Source organism: Zootoca vivipara, chromosome 11 (genome assembly GCF_963506605.1).
Source record: "Zootoca vivipara chromosome 11, rZooViv1.1, whole genome shotgun sequence".
NCBI lineage: Eukaryota > Metazoa > Chordata > Lepidosauria > Squamata > Lacertidae > Zootoca > Zootoca vivipara.
The window spans coordinates 37822595-37840143 of NC_083286.1; the positions used below are offsets into that span (position 1 = coordinate 37822595).

General features: G+C 41.6%; 1 long non-coding RNA gene across 1 annotated transcript; it reads left to right on the top strand.

The window, feature by feature from the left end:
* The first annotated feature begins 1909 nt into the window (after positions 1-1909).
* LOC118076904 (uncharacterized) lies at positions 1910-14746 on the top strand. Its single transcript, XR_004691583.2, has 3 exons — positions 1910-3833; positions 6512-9334; positions 13354-14746. It is a non-coding gene; the product is annotated as an uncharacterized LOC118076904 (long non-coding RNA).
* The last annotated feature ends 2803 nt before the right edge of the window (positions 14747-17549 follow it).

Consider the following 17549-nt stretch of genomic DNA (forward strand, 5'->3'; position numbering starts at 1 on the left):
ATTCTAAAGGTATCTTGACACTATGGGATTCTAAAGGTATCTTTACACTATGGTAGATATAAACCAAACCATTTAAAATATTTAGACAAAACTAGCACCCTGAATTGTGTCTGAATATTTATGGAGGGGCTCAGTAGATTTTGGACCTGTTTATGTGCTGGTTTTCTAATGTATTCTAATGTATTTGCCTGTTCAGATGGAGGGTGCCATGGTCTGAGCTAGGTGAAAATTCTGGAAAGTAGATAAGGGCACATGACATAGAGCATGGTACAAGGAGTTTAGCTTCAAACATTATAAAGGCATGGATGGTGAACACTCCCAGGTAGAGATGAGAAATAATTTAACACATAAGAATGCATAAGGATAACATATAAGGGAAAAATTGCAAAGATGTGTATATTAGGGGAAATGGCATACACCATAGCTGCCAAGTCTCCCATATTCCCCGGGAAAACCCCGTTTTTCCAGCTGTTCCCATCTGAAACAACAGATTTTTTAGTTTTCCCCCGGTTTATTCTGGCGCAGTGGCCATTTTGGAACTGGACGGAGCATGCTCAGAAGCGACTTTTGATGTTGCTCTGCCCAGTTCCAAAATGGCTGCAGCGCGACTTCTGATGTGGTGGCCATTTTGGAACTGGGCACAGCAGCATCAAAAGTCACTTCTGAGCATGCTCCGCCCAGTTCCAAAAGGGCGGCAGCGCCACTTCCGGTCTGCTACTTCCGGTCCGGTCCCTTATTTTCCAGGCAGGAACTTGGCAGGTATGGCTTACACAAATGTGTGGATTGGGAGCAAGTTATACTAAAAAGCAAGTAAATTTTCATGAGAACTTAAGAAAACAGAAACTGATGTGGAAATGTAAACATAATGACTGGAAAAATGAGACGTTGAGACAAACCAAAACCGAGAGATTCCCTGTTCCCAGCCGTTGTCAACATCTGGGCTTGCAGGGCCAGCTGCAGATCTAGGAACATGCAAGTTGGCAAACCTGAGGCACCAGAAATTTTGCTTTCTCTTCAAGTCACAAGATTATATCTTCCTCTGATTTCAGTTCTTTCTGACTGACCTGCATTCTCATCACTGTTTCAGGATGTTGAGTTGGAGGAAGGAGCACAGAGCTGAGTGCCATCAGCATGACCCCAAACTTCCATACATTCTTGCCTAGCAGTTTTATATTTTTATTGGGGGGGGTGATGAAATTAAACTGCAAGATTTTTCACCAGGGTTCCAGGGAGACGGTTTGCAAAATAAACATGTATTTTAGGAATTAGATTTATCATGGAAAAGAGAGATGACTTGGCTGATAGTGCAGACAATTATTATTTACCTTTTCAAGTAATAGTTGTCCACATTGCCCTGGGGAGATTCAACCATTTTTCTTCTGTGGTTCTGTTTGCCATGCTTGACCTGGAGGAAGCACTTCTGAGGCTGAGCAAGTGTTCCTTACTTTCTTATGCTTTGGCCTCCCTGTTGAGCCTGTCAACAATATCACCAATTAGTGCCAATCCTCAAGTAAATAATAATATGAGTCCCTCTTAATTTTTAATTCTGCAACAGTTGCACTCATGGTATATAAATGTTTTATTAGGGAGCTCAGTAAGAGAGAGTTCATCCAAACCACTTTGATTTCTGATGTAGCTCTGCAAGATAAGAAGAAAGTGCCAGCAGGAAGCAATGCGATTGGAATGTGAAATTCTACATGTCTTTCACAGATATTGCTATAAGCTGTAGTCTCCATTCTATCGTGCTTCAAATTTTGCATTCTCTCTTTAAGATCCTTTGTTCTGCTCCCTCCTTCACCCACCCATGCCAGTTTTTAGTAGACTACAATGGTGCAGGAAGAATCTGTTACATAAGCCTATAGTTTTGCATTTGATGTTGCACCATTTAACAATTCATAAAACCAAAATTGTTGTTTAGTCGTGTCCGACTCTTCGTGACCCCATGGACCATAGCACGCCAGGCACTCCTGTCTTGCACTGCCTCCCGCAGTTTGGTCAAACTCATGTTCGTAGCTTCGAGAACACTGTCCAACCATCTTGTCCTCTGTCGTCCCCTTCTCCTAGTGACCTCAATCTTTCCCAACATCAGGGTCTTTTCCAAGGATTCTTCTCTTCTCATGAGGTGACCAAAGTATTGGAGCCTCAGCTTCACGATCTGTCCTTCCAGGGAGCACTCAGGGCTGATTTCCTTAAGAATGGATAGGTTTGATCTTCTTGCAGTCCATGGGACTCTCAAGAGTCTCCTCCAGCACCATAATTCAAAAGCATCAATTCTCCAGCGATCAGCCTTCTTTATGGTCCAGCTCTCACTTCCCCTTCATCGATCAATGCCTTGTCGTGGCGAAGGGGCTTGAATAACTCAGAGAAGCTATGAGCTATGCCATGCAGGGCCACCCAAGATGGACAGGTCATAGTGGAGAGTTTTGACTAAACGTGATCCACCTGGAGAAGGAACTGGCAAGCCACTCCAGTATCCCTGCCAAGAAAACTCCATGGACAAAGACAAAAACCAAAATAGCACACTGAAAATGTGAGTTGTGTGTATCTGAGCAGAGTTCAAAATGTGGCAAACTTGTTGTATGACTATTGACCCACATGCTCAACTAGCAAATAAAAAGCCCTCGGTCACTGTGCTATGTACTTGGAGGGGGGTTGAGGCTCCACAAGTGCTTCTTGAGGAAAAACGCTTGTGGAGCATCACCATCGCGGGGAGCAGTGAAGGAGGTGTTTCGCAAGAGGAGGATTGGCCACCATGCTGGAGGCTGCTGCCCTGAGGCAACTACCCCACCTTGCCTCATGAGTGCGCCGGCCCCAAGGAAACAATAAGCAAACTGCGTAATTTTGCAATTATGCAAAATTCTGCGTAATTTTGCACACCTCCTAACTTTGTAATGCTGTTCTCTAGCCAAGTAATGTGTACAAAATTTCACACACTGGTGTAAACTGCACATAAAAATGCATCTATTGGTGATAATAACATGCATAAATACATCATACTGAGGGAAACTGCTTTTCAAAAAATATGTATGTGTATTGTGTATATTGGTAGAAATTTGCACTATAAAATGTTGATGAATTTTCAAAAGAACTTTAAAAAAAACACAGAAAACCGATGTAGAAATGTTTAAAACGGAACTTAAAACTGGAAAAATGAGAAATTGAGAGAAAACTAAGTTGACATCTTTGCCCATCCCTAGTGGGTAGGCACTGGATGAGGCCCATTCAAAAGTAACTCCACCACCTGCCCAGCATGAAAACAACAATCCAAGTTCCCAGTGAGGAAGATGGTGAATGGCTGCTGAGTGGCCCTTCTTTGCCCCCGAGGCCATTTGCCAGTGTTTGACCTGGCCAACCACTAATACCAGACTTAGATGACCACATGGCTTTCCAGGAAAGTAATAGGGAAGTGTGCCTAAAACCCCTCTTCAAAACTTACTGTGCCAAACCGTTTGCGCCAATTACATGCTAACAATAAGATAACGACAGAGCAATATATTCTTTATTTTCACAGATATTCCATTTGATGCCTTTTCAAAGTATTAGACTACATTATTTCCTTCAGAGTTGCATATATTGATTGAGATCATAAATTTATTACTGCTCATTGTTGTGTACAGAAAATATATGTATTAAATCTTTGTATGAAAGACATTTAAATAGGCATGCTGTATTCAATCTCCTTAAATGAAGTTATGAAATCCCCCTGCAAAAGCAATTAAGGACGTAGATAGAATTCATTTATTGATAACAGCTATATTACTTTGATTCTTTCGACAGTTTCACCTTTCAAAATGAATGTCTTCAAGTTTTCAAAGTCAATCCATGGACGCCTTGTAAGTTACGTCTATCATTCCGGAGCGTTTAATATGGTTATTAGAATTGCTAGTGAATATAGTGAAAGGTTATAAATGTGTTAAATCATCCTAATACCACCCTGTTCGGTAAAGACTTCTAGAAATACTTTACAGACAAATTGTGCACTTTAAGTTATGCCTCTGCAGCAAGTTTTTGAATATGATATCCCCCCAAATGTCTGTAAGGCTGATTTTGCTAGGCTTTCTGTGGGCATGCACCTGCACAATTGACACTCACATGAATGTGTAATTTAGACACACGAGTGGTGAAAATGAGGGCAGGGAGACAAAGAAAACAATGCAGGGATCATCAATATTTTGGAGGCCTTTGGCCACATTTGTAATTTTGAGAAACTACCATGGGAACTACAATGGAAGAGGGAGGCTAGGAGTGTCCGCTTACACCCTTCTTTCCACACTTGCCTTCCAAGGTAGGCCAGTTACAATCACTGGCGGAGGAAGAGGAGTGCGGGGGGAGGGTACCACCCCTGGCAGCGCGATCCCAGTAGGGTGCCATCGCGGCTGCCCACCCGTGCTGGGCGGCACGCTCCTGCAGGCAGCGTGCCCACCCCCGGGATGTGCACCACGCCCCCGGGACGTGCACCAGCCCCGGCCCCGCCTGTTCTCCACCTCCCGGTGCAAGAGTATGAAGCTCTGCCACTGGTTACAATCCCAAAACTATTCGGTAATCACTGCTACCACCACCCCTTTCACCACTTACAGCCCCCAGGTGAGAGGGAATTCTGGGGTGCTCAAGGAAATAGTAAAAACTGAGAACGCAAGATATTCAGTTTCTTTGACCCTCCCTGGGATGCAAGAAACTTGTTTTTCTTTCCCAATATCTTCCTTGGTTTATGAGGAGAGGAGCAATAGCATACTGTTGGTTGCTGGCACCCAGAGCCGGCGGGCAATGGATTGGAGCGTGCCAGACTTTGCCGCTAACACCGCTGGAGGGACCCCACCAGAGCAAACTGGGGCCATGCTGAGCCAGCTGCCCCTCCATGCAGAGGGGAGCCCAGCTGGTCGACGCGGCCCTTGGTGGGTGGGGAGAAGTACTGGGGGCTCCTGGTTTGCACTCCCTCAAAAATTGTGTGCCTGGGGCCATGGCCCCCCTAGCATCCCCCACACTATGCTCCTGGAGAGGAGACCAAGCATCCACCTCCCTGCCTCTCCCAGAAATCAGAGCAGCCCACTTTTCTCTGTCAACCCCAATCCTGTACCTCCACAGCATGAACCATGTGGCTTAGGCTTGGTGGTGTGTGTGTGTCACACTAACCATCTGATTTGGAAACAATGCACACAGACACAACTGTCTAACTATATAATGCATATTAAGAATAAGGAAGACAAGGGGTGGAACAAAGGGACAAAGCAGAATACTGAAAAATAAAAGGAGCGTAGATGGTCAGTTGCAGGGTTTTCTGGTGATCAATGGGGGATTAAAAACTACATGTCCACAGTCAATTTTTAAGGATTTCCACCCATGTTAGGTTGAATGACAGCTGGCACTTTTTCAGCCAATCAGCAGTCATACTTGCCAGGTACCCATCATGGCACCTCCTGTGGGCAGGGGAAGATGGTTGCCGTTGGTGGAAATTCCCAACTGGATTTCTCAATATTCTAGTGAGACAGGATTTTCCTGTGCTTGTGTTTTTGGGGTACTTTGTGAGGATGTGCCTGGCTCACCCATCTAGTCCAACCCCCTGGTCAGTACAGGAAATCCAGAACAAAAGCTTCCCTTTCACTTGGAGCTCCATAAAGGGAGAGCCCACCCACTCCCAGGTAATGATTTCTTTGCCCAACTGCTCTTACCATTCAGCTTAATGTTCAGCTAAAATCTACTCTCTTGTAACTTAAGCCTCTTATATCTAGTTTTGCTCTTCCTCACAAAACAGTTATGAGAGGATTATTTTCAGCAGAGAAGCACTAGGGCTGTTTAACCCTGCCTCCAATCATCATTTATCCTTGTAACTCCCTCTCAAGATGCTTTTTTTGCCATTCATCCACACCATACATAGGTTTCCCAAAGTTTCCCGGGAACTGTAGTTTACAATTCTCAGCACCCTTTAACAAGCTATAGAGTTCCCAGGACTCTTCGAGAAAAGCCATGCGCTTTAAGTGTACAGTGTGGATGTGATGTAAGTTACTGAAGTATTCATCCTAGAGTCTTATTGCATACATTTGCACGTAATGTATATTTTAGCCTTCACACAAGAGTATAGAGTTCCCTTGTTCACTCACAACTTCCTAATGACATCAGTCAGTTCACTCTAGCGTATACCAGCGTATATCCAGACCTGGTGCGTATCCTCACAACAAATATGCAACAAGGTAAGAATTTGACCTTGGTCATTGAGGTAGATGGCACTACAGAAATACACCTGGACTACCTTTGGTGGCAGGACAAAGCATGCCATTCCTCCCTCTCTTGATCTTTCTCATGTGCCCTTTCCTATGCTCATGCACAAACCCATCCAAGAATGGTTCCCCCGAGTCACAAGCTACTTCCTCATATCTCATGGAAATAGTACAGGCTGTTTGTGTACCTTGTTGCCTCTGTTAGCTTTTGGGATGCAAAGGCACACTGCCAAAGCCAAGGAGGGCCAAAGAAGTGGGGTTTTTTTCATAATTAACTTTTCCTGTTGTCATTTCTGCAGAGATGTTTACAACAGACTATGGGAAAATCTTATCTGCACGGAAGGGCTCAAGCAGCCCTTGAGGCCAGATGTTGCCAAAAGCTAGAAGGGAATTTGACTCAACAAAAACAACATATATTGCATAACCTCAAATCACCATTTCAGCAGAAGAGTCTTCAAGAATCTTTTTTTTTTAATACGTCAGTGCAGTGTGATAGTTTTAAAACGATTACTGTTGTGTTTAGCAAACTTTTCTCCATTAAGCATAAGTGGAGTTTCAGCTGCTGGGTTACATCATCCTGAAATTTCTATAGCAACGCCTCTTTTTTTAAGCTGTGAAATTAATGACAACAACAAGAAAACCTGAGTTGGTATTGCCATCTTAGAATGTGAAGGAATGTACATTATCCATCCTTTAAAAGAAACAAAACCCCTGTGCTGACTGCCAAGAATGAAAGTATAATTGCCCCACAGCATTGTGATCAGCTTGTGATCAAAGAGCTAGCTTGATGCAAGATTTCTTCGGAACTGTTTTGTGTTTATAATAAATAGAGCTTATTTCAAGCTGGAGGATGAATAAACATTTTTCTGCAAAATGACCTCTTCAAATTGTGCGTATGCCCTTATCCCAGCCTGTCTGCATGATATGAAAAGGAATTAAAACAAATGGCTTCTAGCCATTGGCAGTGGAGTTCATTCACCTGAAAATCCAGAAAGCATTTATCGCTTTAAAGGTCACAATAAGAATGCCCTCAACTAAATTTAGTTTATTCAGAACCTTAAACATGCAGCCAACCAGTTATTCCTGTGATAGCCTACCATTATTTCTTCCTGGAAACCTAACCAGGAAGATATTTTCATTTATAAGAATTCCACCACTTTCCCTCTGCACTTGTGACACATCCTTGCAATTACTCTCTTTGTAGTAACTCTGGACATTCCCTAATCCCCACCTGCTACCTAAGTTACTTCACTGTTCCTTCATATGTTTACCAGGTTCCTCAATTCAAATATGAATGCAAATATGTAAAGTTACGTATGCAGCCCTGATATTTAGCAAGCAGGATTAGGGTTTCGGGCAGCTGGTTAGTTAAATATTGTCAGCTGACTATGCTATTCATGAACGTGGTAAAATATACCAAGCACTCAAGAATGTTCTCACATAGGTATATGCTTCCATTTTAATTGCATAATAAGCCCTGCTCACAAGTGACTTCCCCCATGGTTCATTCAGAGAATATGTAGATGGGAAAGGGGGAGCTACATTCACCAGCCCTACCACCAACTCCCTTTTCAGCTCCACCCCAACCTTCATGTATTGAGGAGGCTGCTGAAATCAGAGGCTTGTAAATGTCCTGACTGTATTACCATAGTGGACTTCATGTTTCCCATACAAAGGATCCAAGATTCAAGCACAGCTGAGAAGGCCTGGGGCCTAGGGCTGAGCCTCACCAGACAGCACATTGCCAGAGGAAATCCTCCTCCCAGACATAAAGGTGGAGAGTGGAATGTGCTCAGGCTTGTGGAAATTCATCCACACACCACTAAACCATGGTTTAATGTTACTTATTAATCCAGCTACTGAGATTATTGATCCTTCTTTCTCAGTGGCCTTTTATGCTAAACAGGATCTTGAGCCCTTGTTCCCATCTTAATACCTAAAATTCTTTAATGAGCAATATTGGAGGCTGAGTTATTACCTTCAATGCTTCCTCAGTTCACATTTTAGGGCTGAAACAAGACCCAGAACTGAATCTTGGTAAGCCCTGGTTTTGGTTACCTCAAGTGAACCAAGATCTTGGAATGTTTTTAGTGGACTTAAAATACCACCCAAAAGTCACACCTATCTAAATGTTGATATAAATATATTCAAAGCATGTATTTGCTACATTAGTAATTGATATTTATTTCAATGAGAGCAATATCATCGACAGCATCATCTCCAGCACTTCACTTGTTAACACTATATCTTCATTTAGCTGATTTGGGGGACACAGTCCATAGTTTTATATCTGCCATTAGAAAGTACTGGTGGGAAAAGGGAAACAATGAAGGTAGAATTCTGAAACAAACTATACTGAAGTAGACCATTTACTTCAATTGGACTCTTCAGAATAACTGGAGCAAGTATTGCAGCCAACACATTGTTTTGAAAGAAAAGCTGGAATAGCATTCCATTTTTAGTTCAGTTAATGTTACCTGCATTATGAAGACAATTTCAGTCAGATTCAATGGCCTCATTTTGATATAGTGTGAAATGTACTTCAGATTAGAAATAGTGGTTGCTGTAGGTTACAAGATATTACTTTTTTAAAAAATGGCTCTGCCTTTTTTTATAGAGCTTACACAATTCTGGCAATGCGCTGTCTTCCAAAGTAGCTGTAATCTCACATTAGAACTGCAGACGAGAAAGAGAGTGGTTCTGCTACAAACTGAGAATCTTTTGGCATTAATTCAATTTTAGATCCATGCACTGTGCAGGGATCAAACTGTAAAAAGAAAAGCCTATAACCACAGTCACCTTAGGGGCTGTGCTCAGCTGCCAAATACTTCTCTTTAATGAGATGCAAGAGTAACCAAAACTGATTTCTATTTATGGTATTTATATATTGCCCAAATAGCAATATCCTTTGGGCAGTTCAGAAATTCATTTACCTGTAATGAGATGGATATTCAATTCATATGACTTTTTATTCTTGTTCTACAGCATGATCCTGTTCTATGCCAGGATTCTCAAATGTGAAGCAAATCTCTCTAGAAGACATAAGCTATTGGCAGGGGATGTGCAAATTTTTGCTGAATTCTTCAAGCGCCTGTTTGTGGATATCCACATTTTTGCAGAAGGTGTGACCACACATTTGTTGAATTGATAGAGATATGTGCCACTGACACCACCTCAAATTTTAATGGACTTTCTGGTTCGGTCCAGAAATGCATGCATGAGTTTGTCAATCAGCTTGCTGCTGAGGCTAGGGACCAGAATGGTTCCTTTTTTGTTTAACAGCTCCATGCTAGACAAAAAAATCCTTTTTAGAATAGTGATGTGATATTAGTGGAAGTCTCAACTGATAGATTCCTGTCTCAATGTCGTAAAGTCTTGTTTTAGAAGGAGAAATATTTATCTGACTGATTTGACACGTACCTGGCTCAACTTCTAAAAAGTCATCAGATCCTTAGAGCTCTTCTTATTTCCGCCCGTCGTGGCTTTAGGTAAGGAGAGGACAATTAGCTATGGACTCTGCTGTCCTAAGCTGCTCTTGACACTCAGAATTGAAGCAGTCAGTACAGGCACCATCTGCACTGGTTTTCTTTTTCACAAGTTGCAACTGCAGCTGAAATAACTCAGCTACCACAAATATCAATACAAATACAAAAATTGGTAGGAGATATGAAGTTGTCCTGGGCAATGAGCTGGAGGCTAGGAACATAGGGATTTGAAAACAGGGCTTACCTAGGAGATCCTGAACATAGAGCCTTCCAAATCAATCCCCACAGTTTCACTATGGTGCTGCCTATAATAGCTGGACTACAGAATGTTTCTGAGAGGTGTGTTTGGGCCCTGGTATGACTTTTATGTTGTATTTTGGACCCTGATCAATATGGGAAGCAAACACCTCAGAAAGTGGCATATATTCTAACATGGTACATTGGATGGTAGATCAATACTAGTTCTGCCAAAAACATGGAATGAATATATGCACAGTGAATGTTTTAAAGTCTAAATAAATGAACCTCTTCCTTTCATCTACCTGTGTTAACTTTACCAGGGTGGTGGTAACCTAAGACCAACTGAAGAATTTCCTACGGTATCCAGTTCAGTTTTTACAAACTATCTTGAACATTCTTTATTTTTCTATTGGCACCAGGTTGCTGTTCAGTGCATGGACCTTACCCACTTGTTGAATAGTTCATTTATTCAGACTTTAAAACGTTCACTGTGCATATATTCATTCCATGTTTTTGGCAGAACTACTATTTATCTGCACATGGCATTGTAACATGTTTTTGTTTGTTTGAATGGTCTTTAGTCTATCTTTAGTCCAGTTATTATCCCAGTAAATTCCCTTTTATATTTTTTTAGCCAGTTTGTGGTGGTGTGTTTTGGTTTATTGCTATATTATTGTCATCACCACTTTGATACTTTGTATACATTGATTGCATTGGATGGTAGAGTCATTAACAGACAGCTAAAACTGGTAACAGGTTTCAAGTTCAGATATGTGCAATTAATTGAGTATTAACATGTTTAATTTACTGTTCATGGCATCTATACCTAAATGAAAACTTGGAGGAGATACATTCCGTATCCTAGGATTCCCCTGCGACTCCCTTGGTTTCTACTGATTTACATTGTATCACACAATATCACACAACAGCTGCAAGAATCGTGTTTCTGGTAATGTGACTGCGGATTGTTATCCCCCCCCCCCCCATGCAAGCTGCAGTATTTCCTCATCAAGAGAAACAATCATTCTTCTATACTCCTTAGCAATTTTCTTCTTTTCAGTTTTCTTAAAGTTAGCACTGGAATTCATGTTTACAGTGTGCATGTATGTCTATAATCAATCATGCCATGATGGCACTGTGTCTTCGGCCTAACCCAAAATACATAGTCAAGTTTCATATCTTAACTTCTGTACCACACAGCTGCCACTGGTAATGCCCTAACCTGTTATTTTAAGTAAAGCAGACACAAACAGTATAACACTGAATTATGTCAGATATCGTGCAGACTGCCTGTTTCCTATGGAAAGTATGATCTTTCCTGTTTTAGGCCTGGCTGGCTACTGTGGCCATGCAATAGAAAGTTCAACTAATGAGTTCACCTCCTACACTGCAAATTGTGTGGCTTGGGGACAATTAAATGCAAACTTTGGGCCTGCTTTTCCATTAGACTCTAATGGAAGGCCACATTCAAGCAGTTCAATCCTGCTTTCCGACGTTAGGTGTGGGAAGGTAGGTGTGGTTTGGGGGAAATAACCCAAATGGGCCAAATGGCCAAGTTTGCCACCCCTGCATTAGAGCAGTACTCAGACTAGCCACAGTCTAGTGCCAGCACCAGTGGTGGTATCCCTATGTAATAGATGGGTATAGTCTTTGTACACAGTGGATATCCTTGCCATGCAGGCTAGTTGTACCTCTCCTCTAGCTGAGATACACGGATGATATCAGGGGAGTTCATGTGTTGAAAGATGTGGAAGGGGTCACAGGGACATACAGGCAAGTCCCACCACCACCCTCTCTCCATGTCCATGAATTCACACACGGTGAGAATATTTGTATACCAATGTATGTGCGAAGAGCTTTTTTGCATGAAGATGGAGCCTGAGTGTGCCGTGCTCACTCCTCATGTTGATAAACTCTATGCGTGTACATAGGTATTCGAGCTCATTCTGAAAGGACAACAGGAGAGCATAGTGGTGGCCCTGGCGGCAGCCAAAGGGCTTGCTCATGTTCCTCCATAGTCCCCTCTACACCTTCTCTTCATATTTGGAGGTGATCATAATCATCCAGATTCATGGACAGGAGCAGACAGAAACATGGAGCTTTGGGAGAACCTTTCACTCACCTGCTGACCTTACAAGTAGCCATTCTGGAACAAAGAAATGCCAAAGGGAAATTCAAGTGTGAGCAATTTATGAGAAAATTCAGATTATGAGTTTTTATCCCACTATATATACAAATATATACCAATTTTATGGCAGGATTTTAGTGTTCTCGGCACCACCACCTTGTTAATGGTCACCATGGGCTCACCCACACTTTTGCTTGACCTGTATTTTGATTGTAGTGTGTACCAATGAATTCCCCAGGTTCGAGAGCTTTTCTTGTTCCAGGGCTATGCCTTGCAAAAACCTGATCTAACTTGCTGAATTGGATCTTATCAGGTACATGGAAAATCCAAAGAGAGATTTTATTTAGCTGAGCTTCAATTCAGCAAGTAATATCAGATTTTCACGAGGCACAAGCCATGGAACAAGAAGAAAAGCTCTTGGACCTAGGGGAAATAATAGCTGCTCACTGCTTTCCTGGTGGGTGACGGTTGTGGCCCCCAGCTCTTGGCCTCCTTACCCATTGGCCTTACCCACGTTTGCCAGCAGTTGGAAAGGAATATCCCTCAGCTGGCAGGATCTTTGGGGCAGTCTTCCCGCCCCAAAATGTATTTTCAAATAGGCCAATCAGCGGTCCCTCCTGGAGGGCAGTATCTCAGTGGCTGGCTGGCCATTGGCTGCTGCCTTGTCCGGCTGGGCAGTAAGGGAATAATCGGTACACAATACAATCAAAATACTGGTCAAGCAAAAGTGTGGATGAGCCCTAAAGCTATTTTACTGTTACATAATTGCAACCATTCTTTCCTCCATTTCCCTCTGACTTCCCTCCTCTCACTTTCCCCTCCCTCCAAATATATTATTAAAATAATTTATATGACACCTATCATTTCAAGAAGCAATACCAAGATCATCCTCAAATAACAAGTATGCAACCAAAGTATAAAATATAGCTGGCTATAATTAATATAAAGAGTGAAATACAATTACGGTATATCTAAACATTAGAACAGCCATAATTAAAATGTGTAATAAACTAGCCAAATAAAACAGCATAGCAGTTATAAAATAGTGCAATTGCAAGAAATATCTATGTGTGATGGATATATAAAATTCAGTACGACATTTCATGCTTGTGATGAAAGTGAACCCTAGGCCAAATTTGATGCCATAATAAATTTGTTAGTCCTTAAAATGCCACAAGATTATTCATTGTTAAAATAATACTGATCTCACACAATGTCAATCCAAATTCCTTGACCAATCAACAGTATAAATGTAATCTTATTTTGTTAATCTCTCCATTTCCTACAGAGTTGTTAAAAGCAAACACTTCTGCTTCAGACTACTGCTTTGGGAAGTAGGAACAGCCCAGATGTGCTGCAAGTTATGTCTCTGCAGGCTGAAGAAGAAAAGAATGCTGCAGTTAGCATTCAGAAAGTTATCTCTCCAGCAGCAACAACTTTCTGTGTGAACACTTGCATTCTATACAAACTGGTAGCTTGAAAGAACACCCCCAGCCATCACACACCAGGAAAAGTTCCTGCTCACCACTAATGAGTTGATTCTCTTCCAATCATGTCTTTGAGGCTTTCAGCAGATGTCACCTCATGAATACATTGACTGCATCAGGGGTTTGCAAGCACAACTTCTGCACATGAAGTTTGCTTCCAGAAAATCTAACAGTATACATACCAAGGTGGTGTGTGAATAGTCATGTTTTCCCCATAGAGTTGTTGTAAGTGAGTGAAGCACATTCATGAATAGCTGTCATCGCAACATAATCTGCTCGAAAAAAAGATGCATTGTATAGAGAAAATATTTCTCTATAACATTTTGTTGGGTTGTATACAGTTAAGTTCTATACAGTATAGGTCCATTAATTTCAGTGAGCAATTTCCAGCTGCTTAGCTCCACCTGCTTGCCTCAGAGGAAATTCAGTGGGTTCTGCTGCCTAATATGTTCGGGTTTTGCTAAATTAGTAGCATGAGAAACCATCAGATTGCTTCTTCACACAATCAACTCTAGGACAAGCAATTAACACTGGGCAGAAAGCCAAGGTCTACTTCTGCCATAGTAACTGCGCTCTCATTGGTTGAGTTCAGCACTGAGACCTGTTATCAGAGAAAGCTAGCACAGTACGTGTGGGCGGTGAGTGTGGTCAGTGTAGGAGGAGAGGTGCTGTATCGGTTGAGAGAGAGACAGAGAGGAAAGGATTTATTTTACTTTGTTTTTGAGTTCTAAAGTTGTACATAGAAACTCTTGATTTTCTTTTATTTTAATAAATCCTGTATATAGTTTACTCTGCGTCCAGACGTCTAGTCATTTAAGTTACCGCCAGAAGCTTCCGGAAAAACCTGCGCAAACTCTGCTGTGTTCAGGCTGAAGTTACACCTGACACTTAAAAACACTAAGATAATAGGCAGAGGTCAAAGCTCAGCACCAGAGAAGACCAAGGGGGAGGGCTCAACCTGCCAAATGAATCATCCTGGCACGATGATATTTCTGTTACAAGCCTGAATGTAATTTTTAGGCTGAAAATCCCTTGTAATCTGCTTTGAGAACCTGTCAGAGCCATATAGCATAAACATCCTAAATAAGTAAATAATCAAACTTATAAGTTTGCAGTATCTGGTGTCTGATTTTCTTATGATGTAGATTGCAACATATACATCTAGATGTGAACAATAGTATATTATGAATGATACACTGAGAGATTGAGAAGGGTCGAAATAGCCAGCATTGGAGGAGGAGCGGAGCTTAGTTTGAACCCTAAACTCCCAGATTCGACTCCTAACTACTATGACCATGTAATGTTATACAGTGGACCTTCTGGATACAAACTTAATTCGTTCTGGGAGTCCATACGTACCCCGAAAAGTCCGCATCTAGAGGCCCCGCTTCTGCGCATGTGCACGGCACGATAGAGCACTTCTGTGCATGCGCACGCTGAGAAACCCAGAAGTATACACTTCCGGGTTTGCCGCGTTCGCAACCCGAAAGTTACATTACCCGAAGGTAACGTAACCCAAGGGTCCACTGTACTAGCAAAAGAACTGGGGTACATTAAAACACCCACATGGAGATAAATGCAATTACAAAACACACACCCCACCCACACACTGCCTTCCACTCTTCCATAGACATGTTTGTTTGTTTACTACTGTATTTTTATCCTGCCTTTCAGACAATAATTGCTTCTTAAAGTGGCCCCACATCAGTTAAAACATTAAGGCACCCCGCCATCAGGCTTACAAACTAAAAATACAAGACACACAAAGAAAGTGGAGGGGAATATGTGCAGGAGGGAGATTCGTTATTCAGTACAATACAAAACGGTAAGCTGTGAGTGGGCCTTGCTGGTGTTCTTGTTCAAATAACAGTTGGTGGCTCTTGTTTATTTGCCTGATGCATGGGGGCCAGGGATTTCGCACAACCCACTTGATTCTGCAGTTGCAGAGCAACAGGCAGTTGCAGTTGAGTGTTCTTCAGACAGTTGCTGTTTTTCCTGCTTATGGATGGGGCCAAGTTGGTTATCTCCTTATTCTGATGTTTCTCCTGGAGGCAGAGACAACAACCGCCCTGACTCCAAAATTCTAGGGTTGTTGATCAATTAAAATGTTTTACATTGATCAACCACCTTTACACTGACAAATCTGTGTTATGTGACACCCCCACCTCCGAGCTAAATTCTTTTAGTGGCCTGAATTGTTTCTGGTTTATTGCTTTATATTTCATTATGCTGTTTTCATTTTCATTCTTTTAATAATGTATGGATTTTCCCCCTGAAATCTATGTGTGGATGAAGATTAGGTTTGGATTAAAAACAACAGCAATACCCAGTGTTGTCTAATTAAATACTTGGTTTTGATATTCAAAATACAGTTGATATTTTGAGAAGATTTAATGAACAACGTTCCCCCTTAACCATTAATCCTCAGCATTGATCATTTTGAAATGTTGCCATGAGTCAAGATAAGTATATAGATTGTTCATTGCAATACTATCAGCATGGAATATGCTTTAATGCCAACTATCTAACTCATACTGTACCAATTTAGGTGGCCTCCCTCTTACCCAACTGCCACCCCAAGGCTACTGAAAAACCATCTTCTCCTGGGAGAGAGGACAGAAGAGTCTGGAGAGTTGATAGTCATCCATCTCTTAGCATTCTAAATGAAGTGTCCTCTCCCTTCCCCAGTGGCCACCAGAGAGGCATTCACAGAGAACTATCATGCCCTGAAGGGAAGAACACATCAGCATGGAGAGCTGTCAGCCATCCAGACAGTGGCCTCTCCCTCCATCAAAGCTACATAAGGATGCAGCTTTTACCTTGGTACAATAGGCTACATTCTAGTCATGAGATTTCTACACACACACACACACACACACACACACACACACACACACACATGCCTCTCCATCTTGGCAAGAAAAAGGCATGATCATAGTTCAAGAACGCATTCCAGCCAGACAAAAGCTCTTGAGGACGACATGGAGTATGACCAAGGGAGTGTGGGGCCTTGGAAGGGGAGTGTTGCCTAGAGAGTGTCTTGACCAGATAGAAAGGCTTGGAGGCCACCCCTGAGATATAATTTTGATGCTTATTGTTTTAATATTTTTTATGTAAACTGCTTTGTGAGGTTCATGTGAAAAGTGGTATATGGATATCTAAAATAAATAAAAATTAATAAAAGAAAAGCCAATTAAAAATATAGAATTTTAATTTGTGATTAATGAATTAGTTTATTGACATTTCTAGCTCTACTTGTGATGAATGTCTTGACATTAAAAATGATAAGATACTAAACTTGATATATTAATCTGTGGTTAATGAATTAGTTTATTGACATTTCTAACTCTACTTGTATTACTTTTTTCTCCTGCTCTCAAATGAGATTTTAACTGCAGACTCATAAACTTCGCACAGGGGTTTATGGCAAGTATTATCCCACCACTCCTCTTACAATTAACATCCTGGTGTGCTTCCATCTTCCGATGATAAGTTAGAACAGCTATCATTGAAATGATAAGCTTTTATATGTATTTACCCGGTTTCAAACATTGCCAACTGCATACCTGACCAGTAGATTTACAAAAATCCCAGCAGAACACCGTTTATGCCCTTGCTTCATGAAAATTAAAGAGGATCTTTTACATTACCTCCTCTATTGCCCCATTTACTCGGGCTTTAGAGACGCGATGCTGCAAACTATACCCAACTCTATAATCAATCCTGAAGATAGAGTAAAATTTTTGTTAGTTGATGCTAACCCACAAATTACCCATGTGGTAGCGGTCTTTGTGATGAAGGCCATGAAAGCCAGGGAAAGATTTATGGATGATAAAGTAAAGACCCCTTCATCGTCTGTTTAACTAGTTGCTTGTTTTCCTTCTCTTTCTGTTTTGTGGGATGAAGGTTTTGTTGGGATAGTATGTAATGAATTTTAACATTTTTAATTATTGTTGTGTTGATATTTGTGTACAGGCATGGTCCTCACAATAAACGG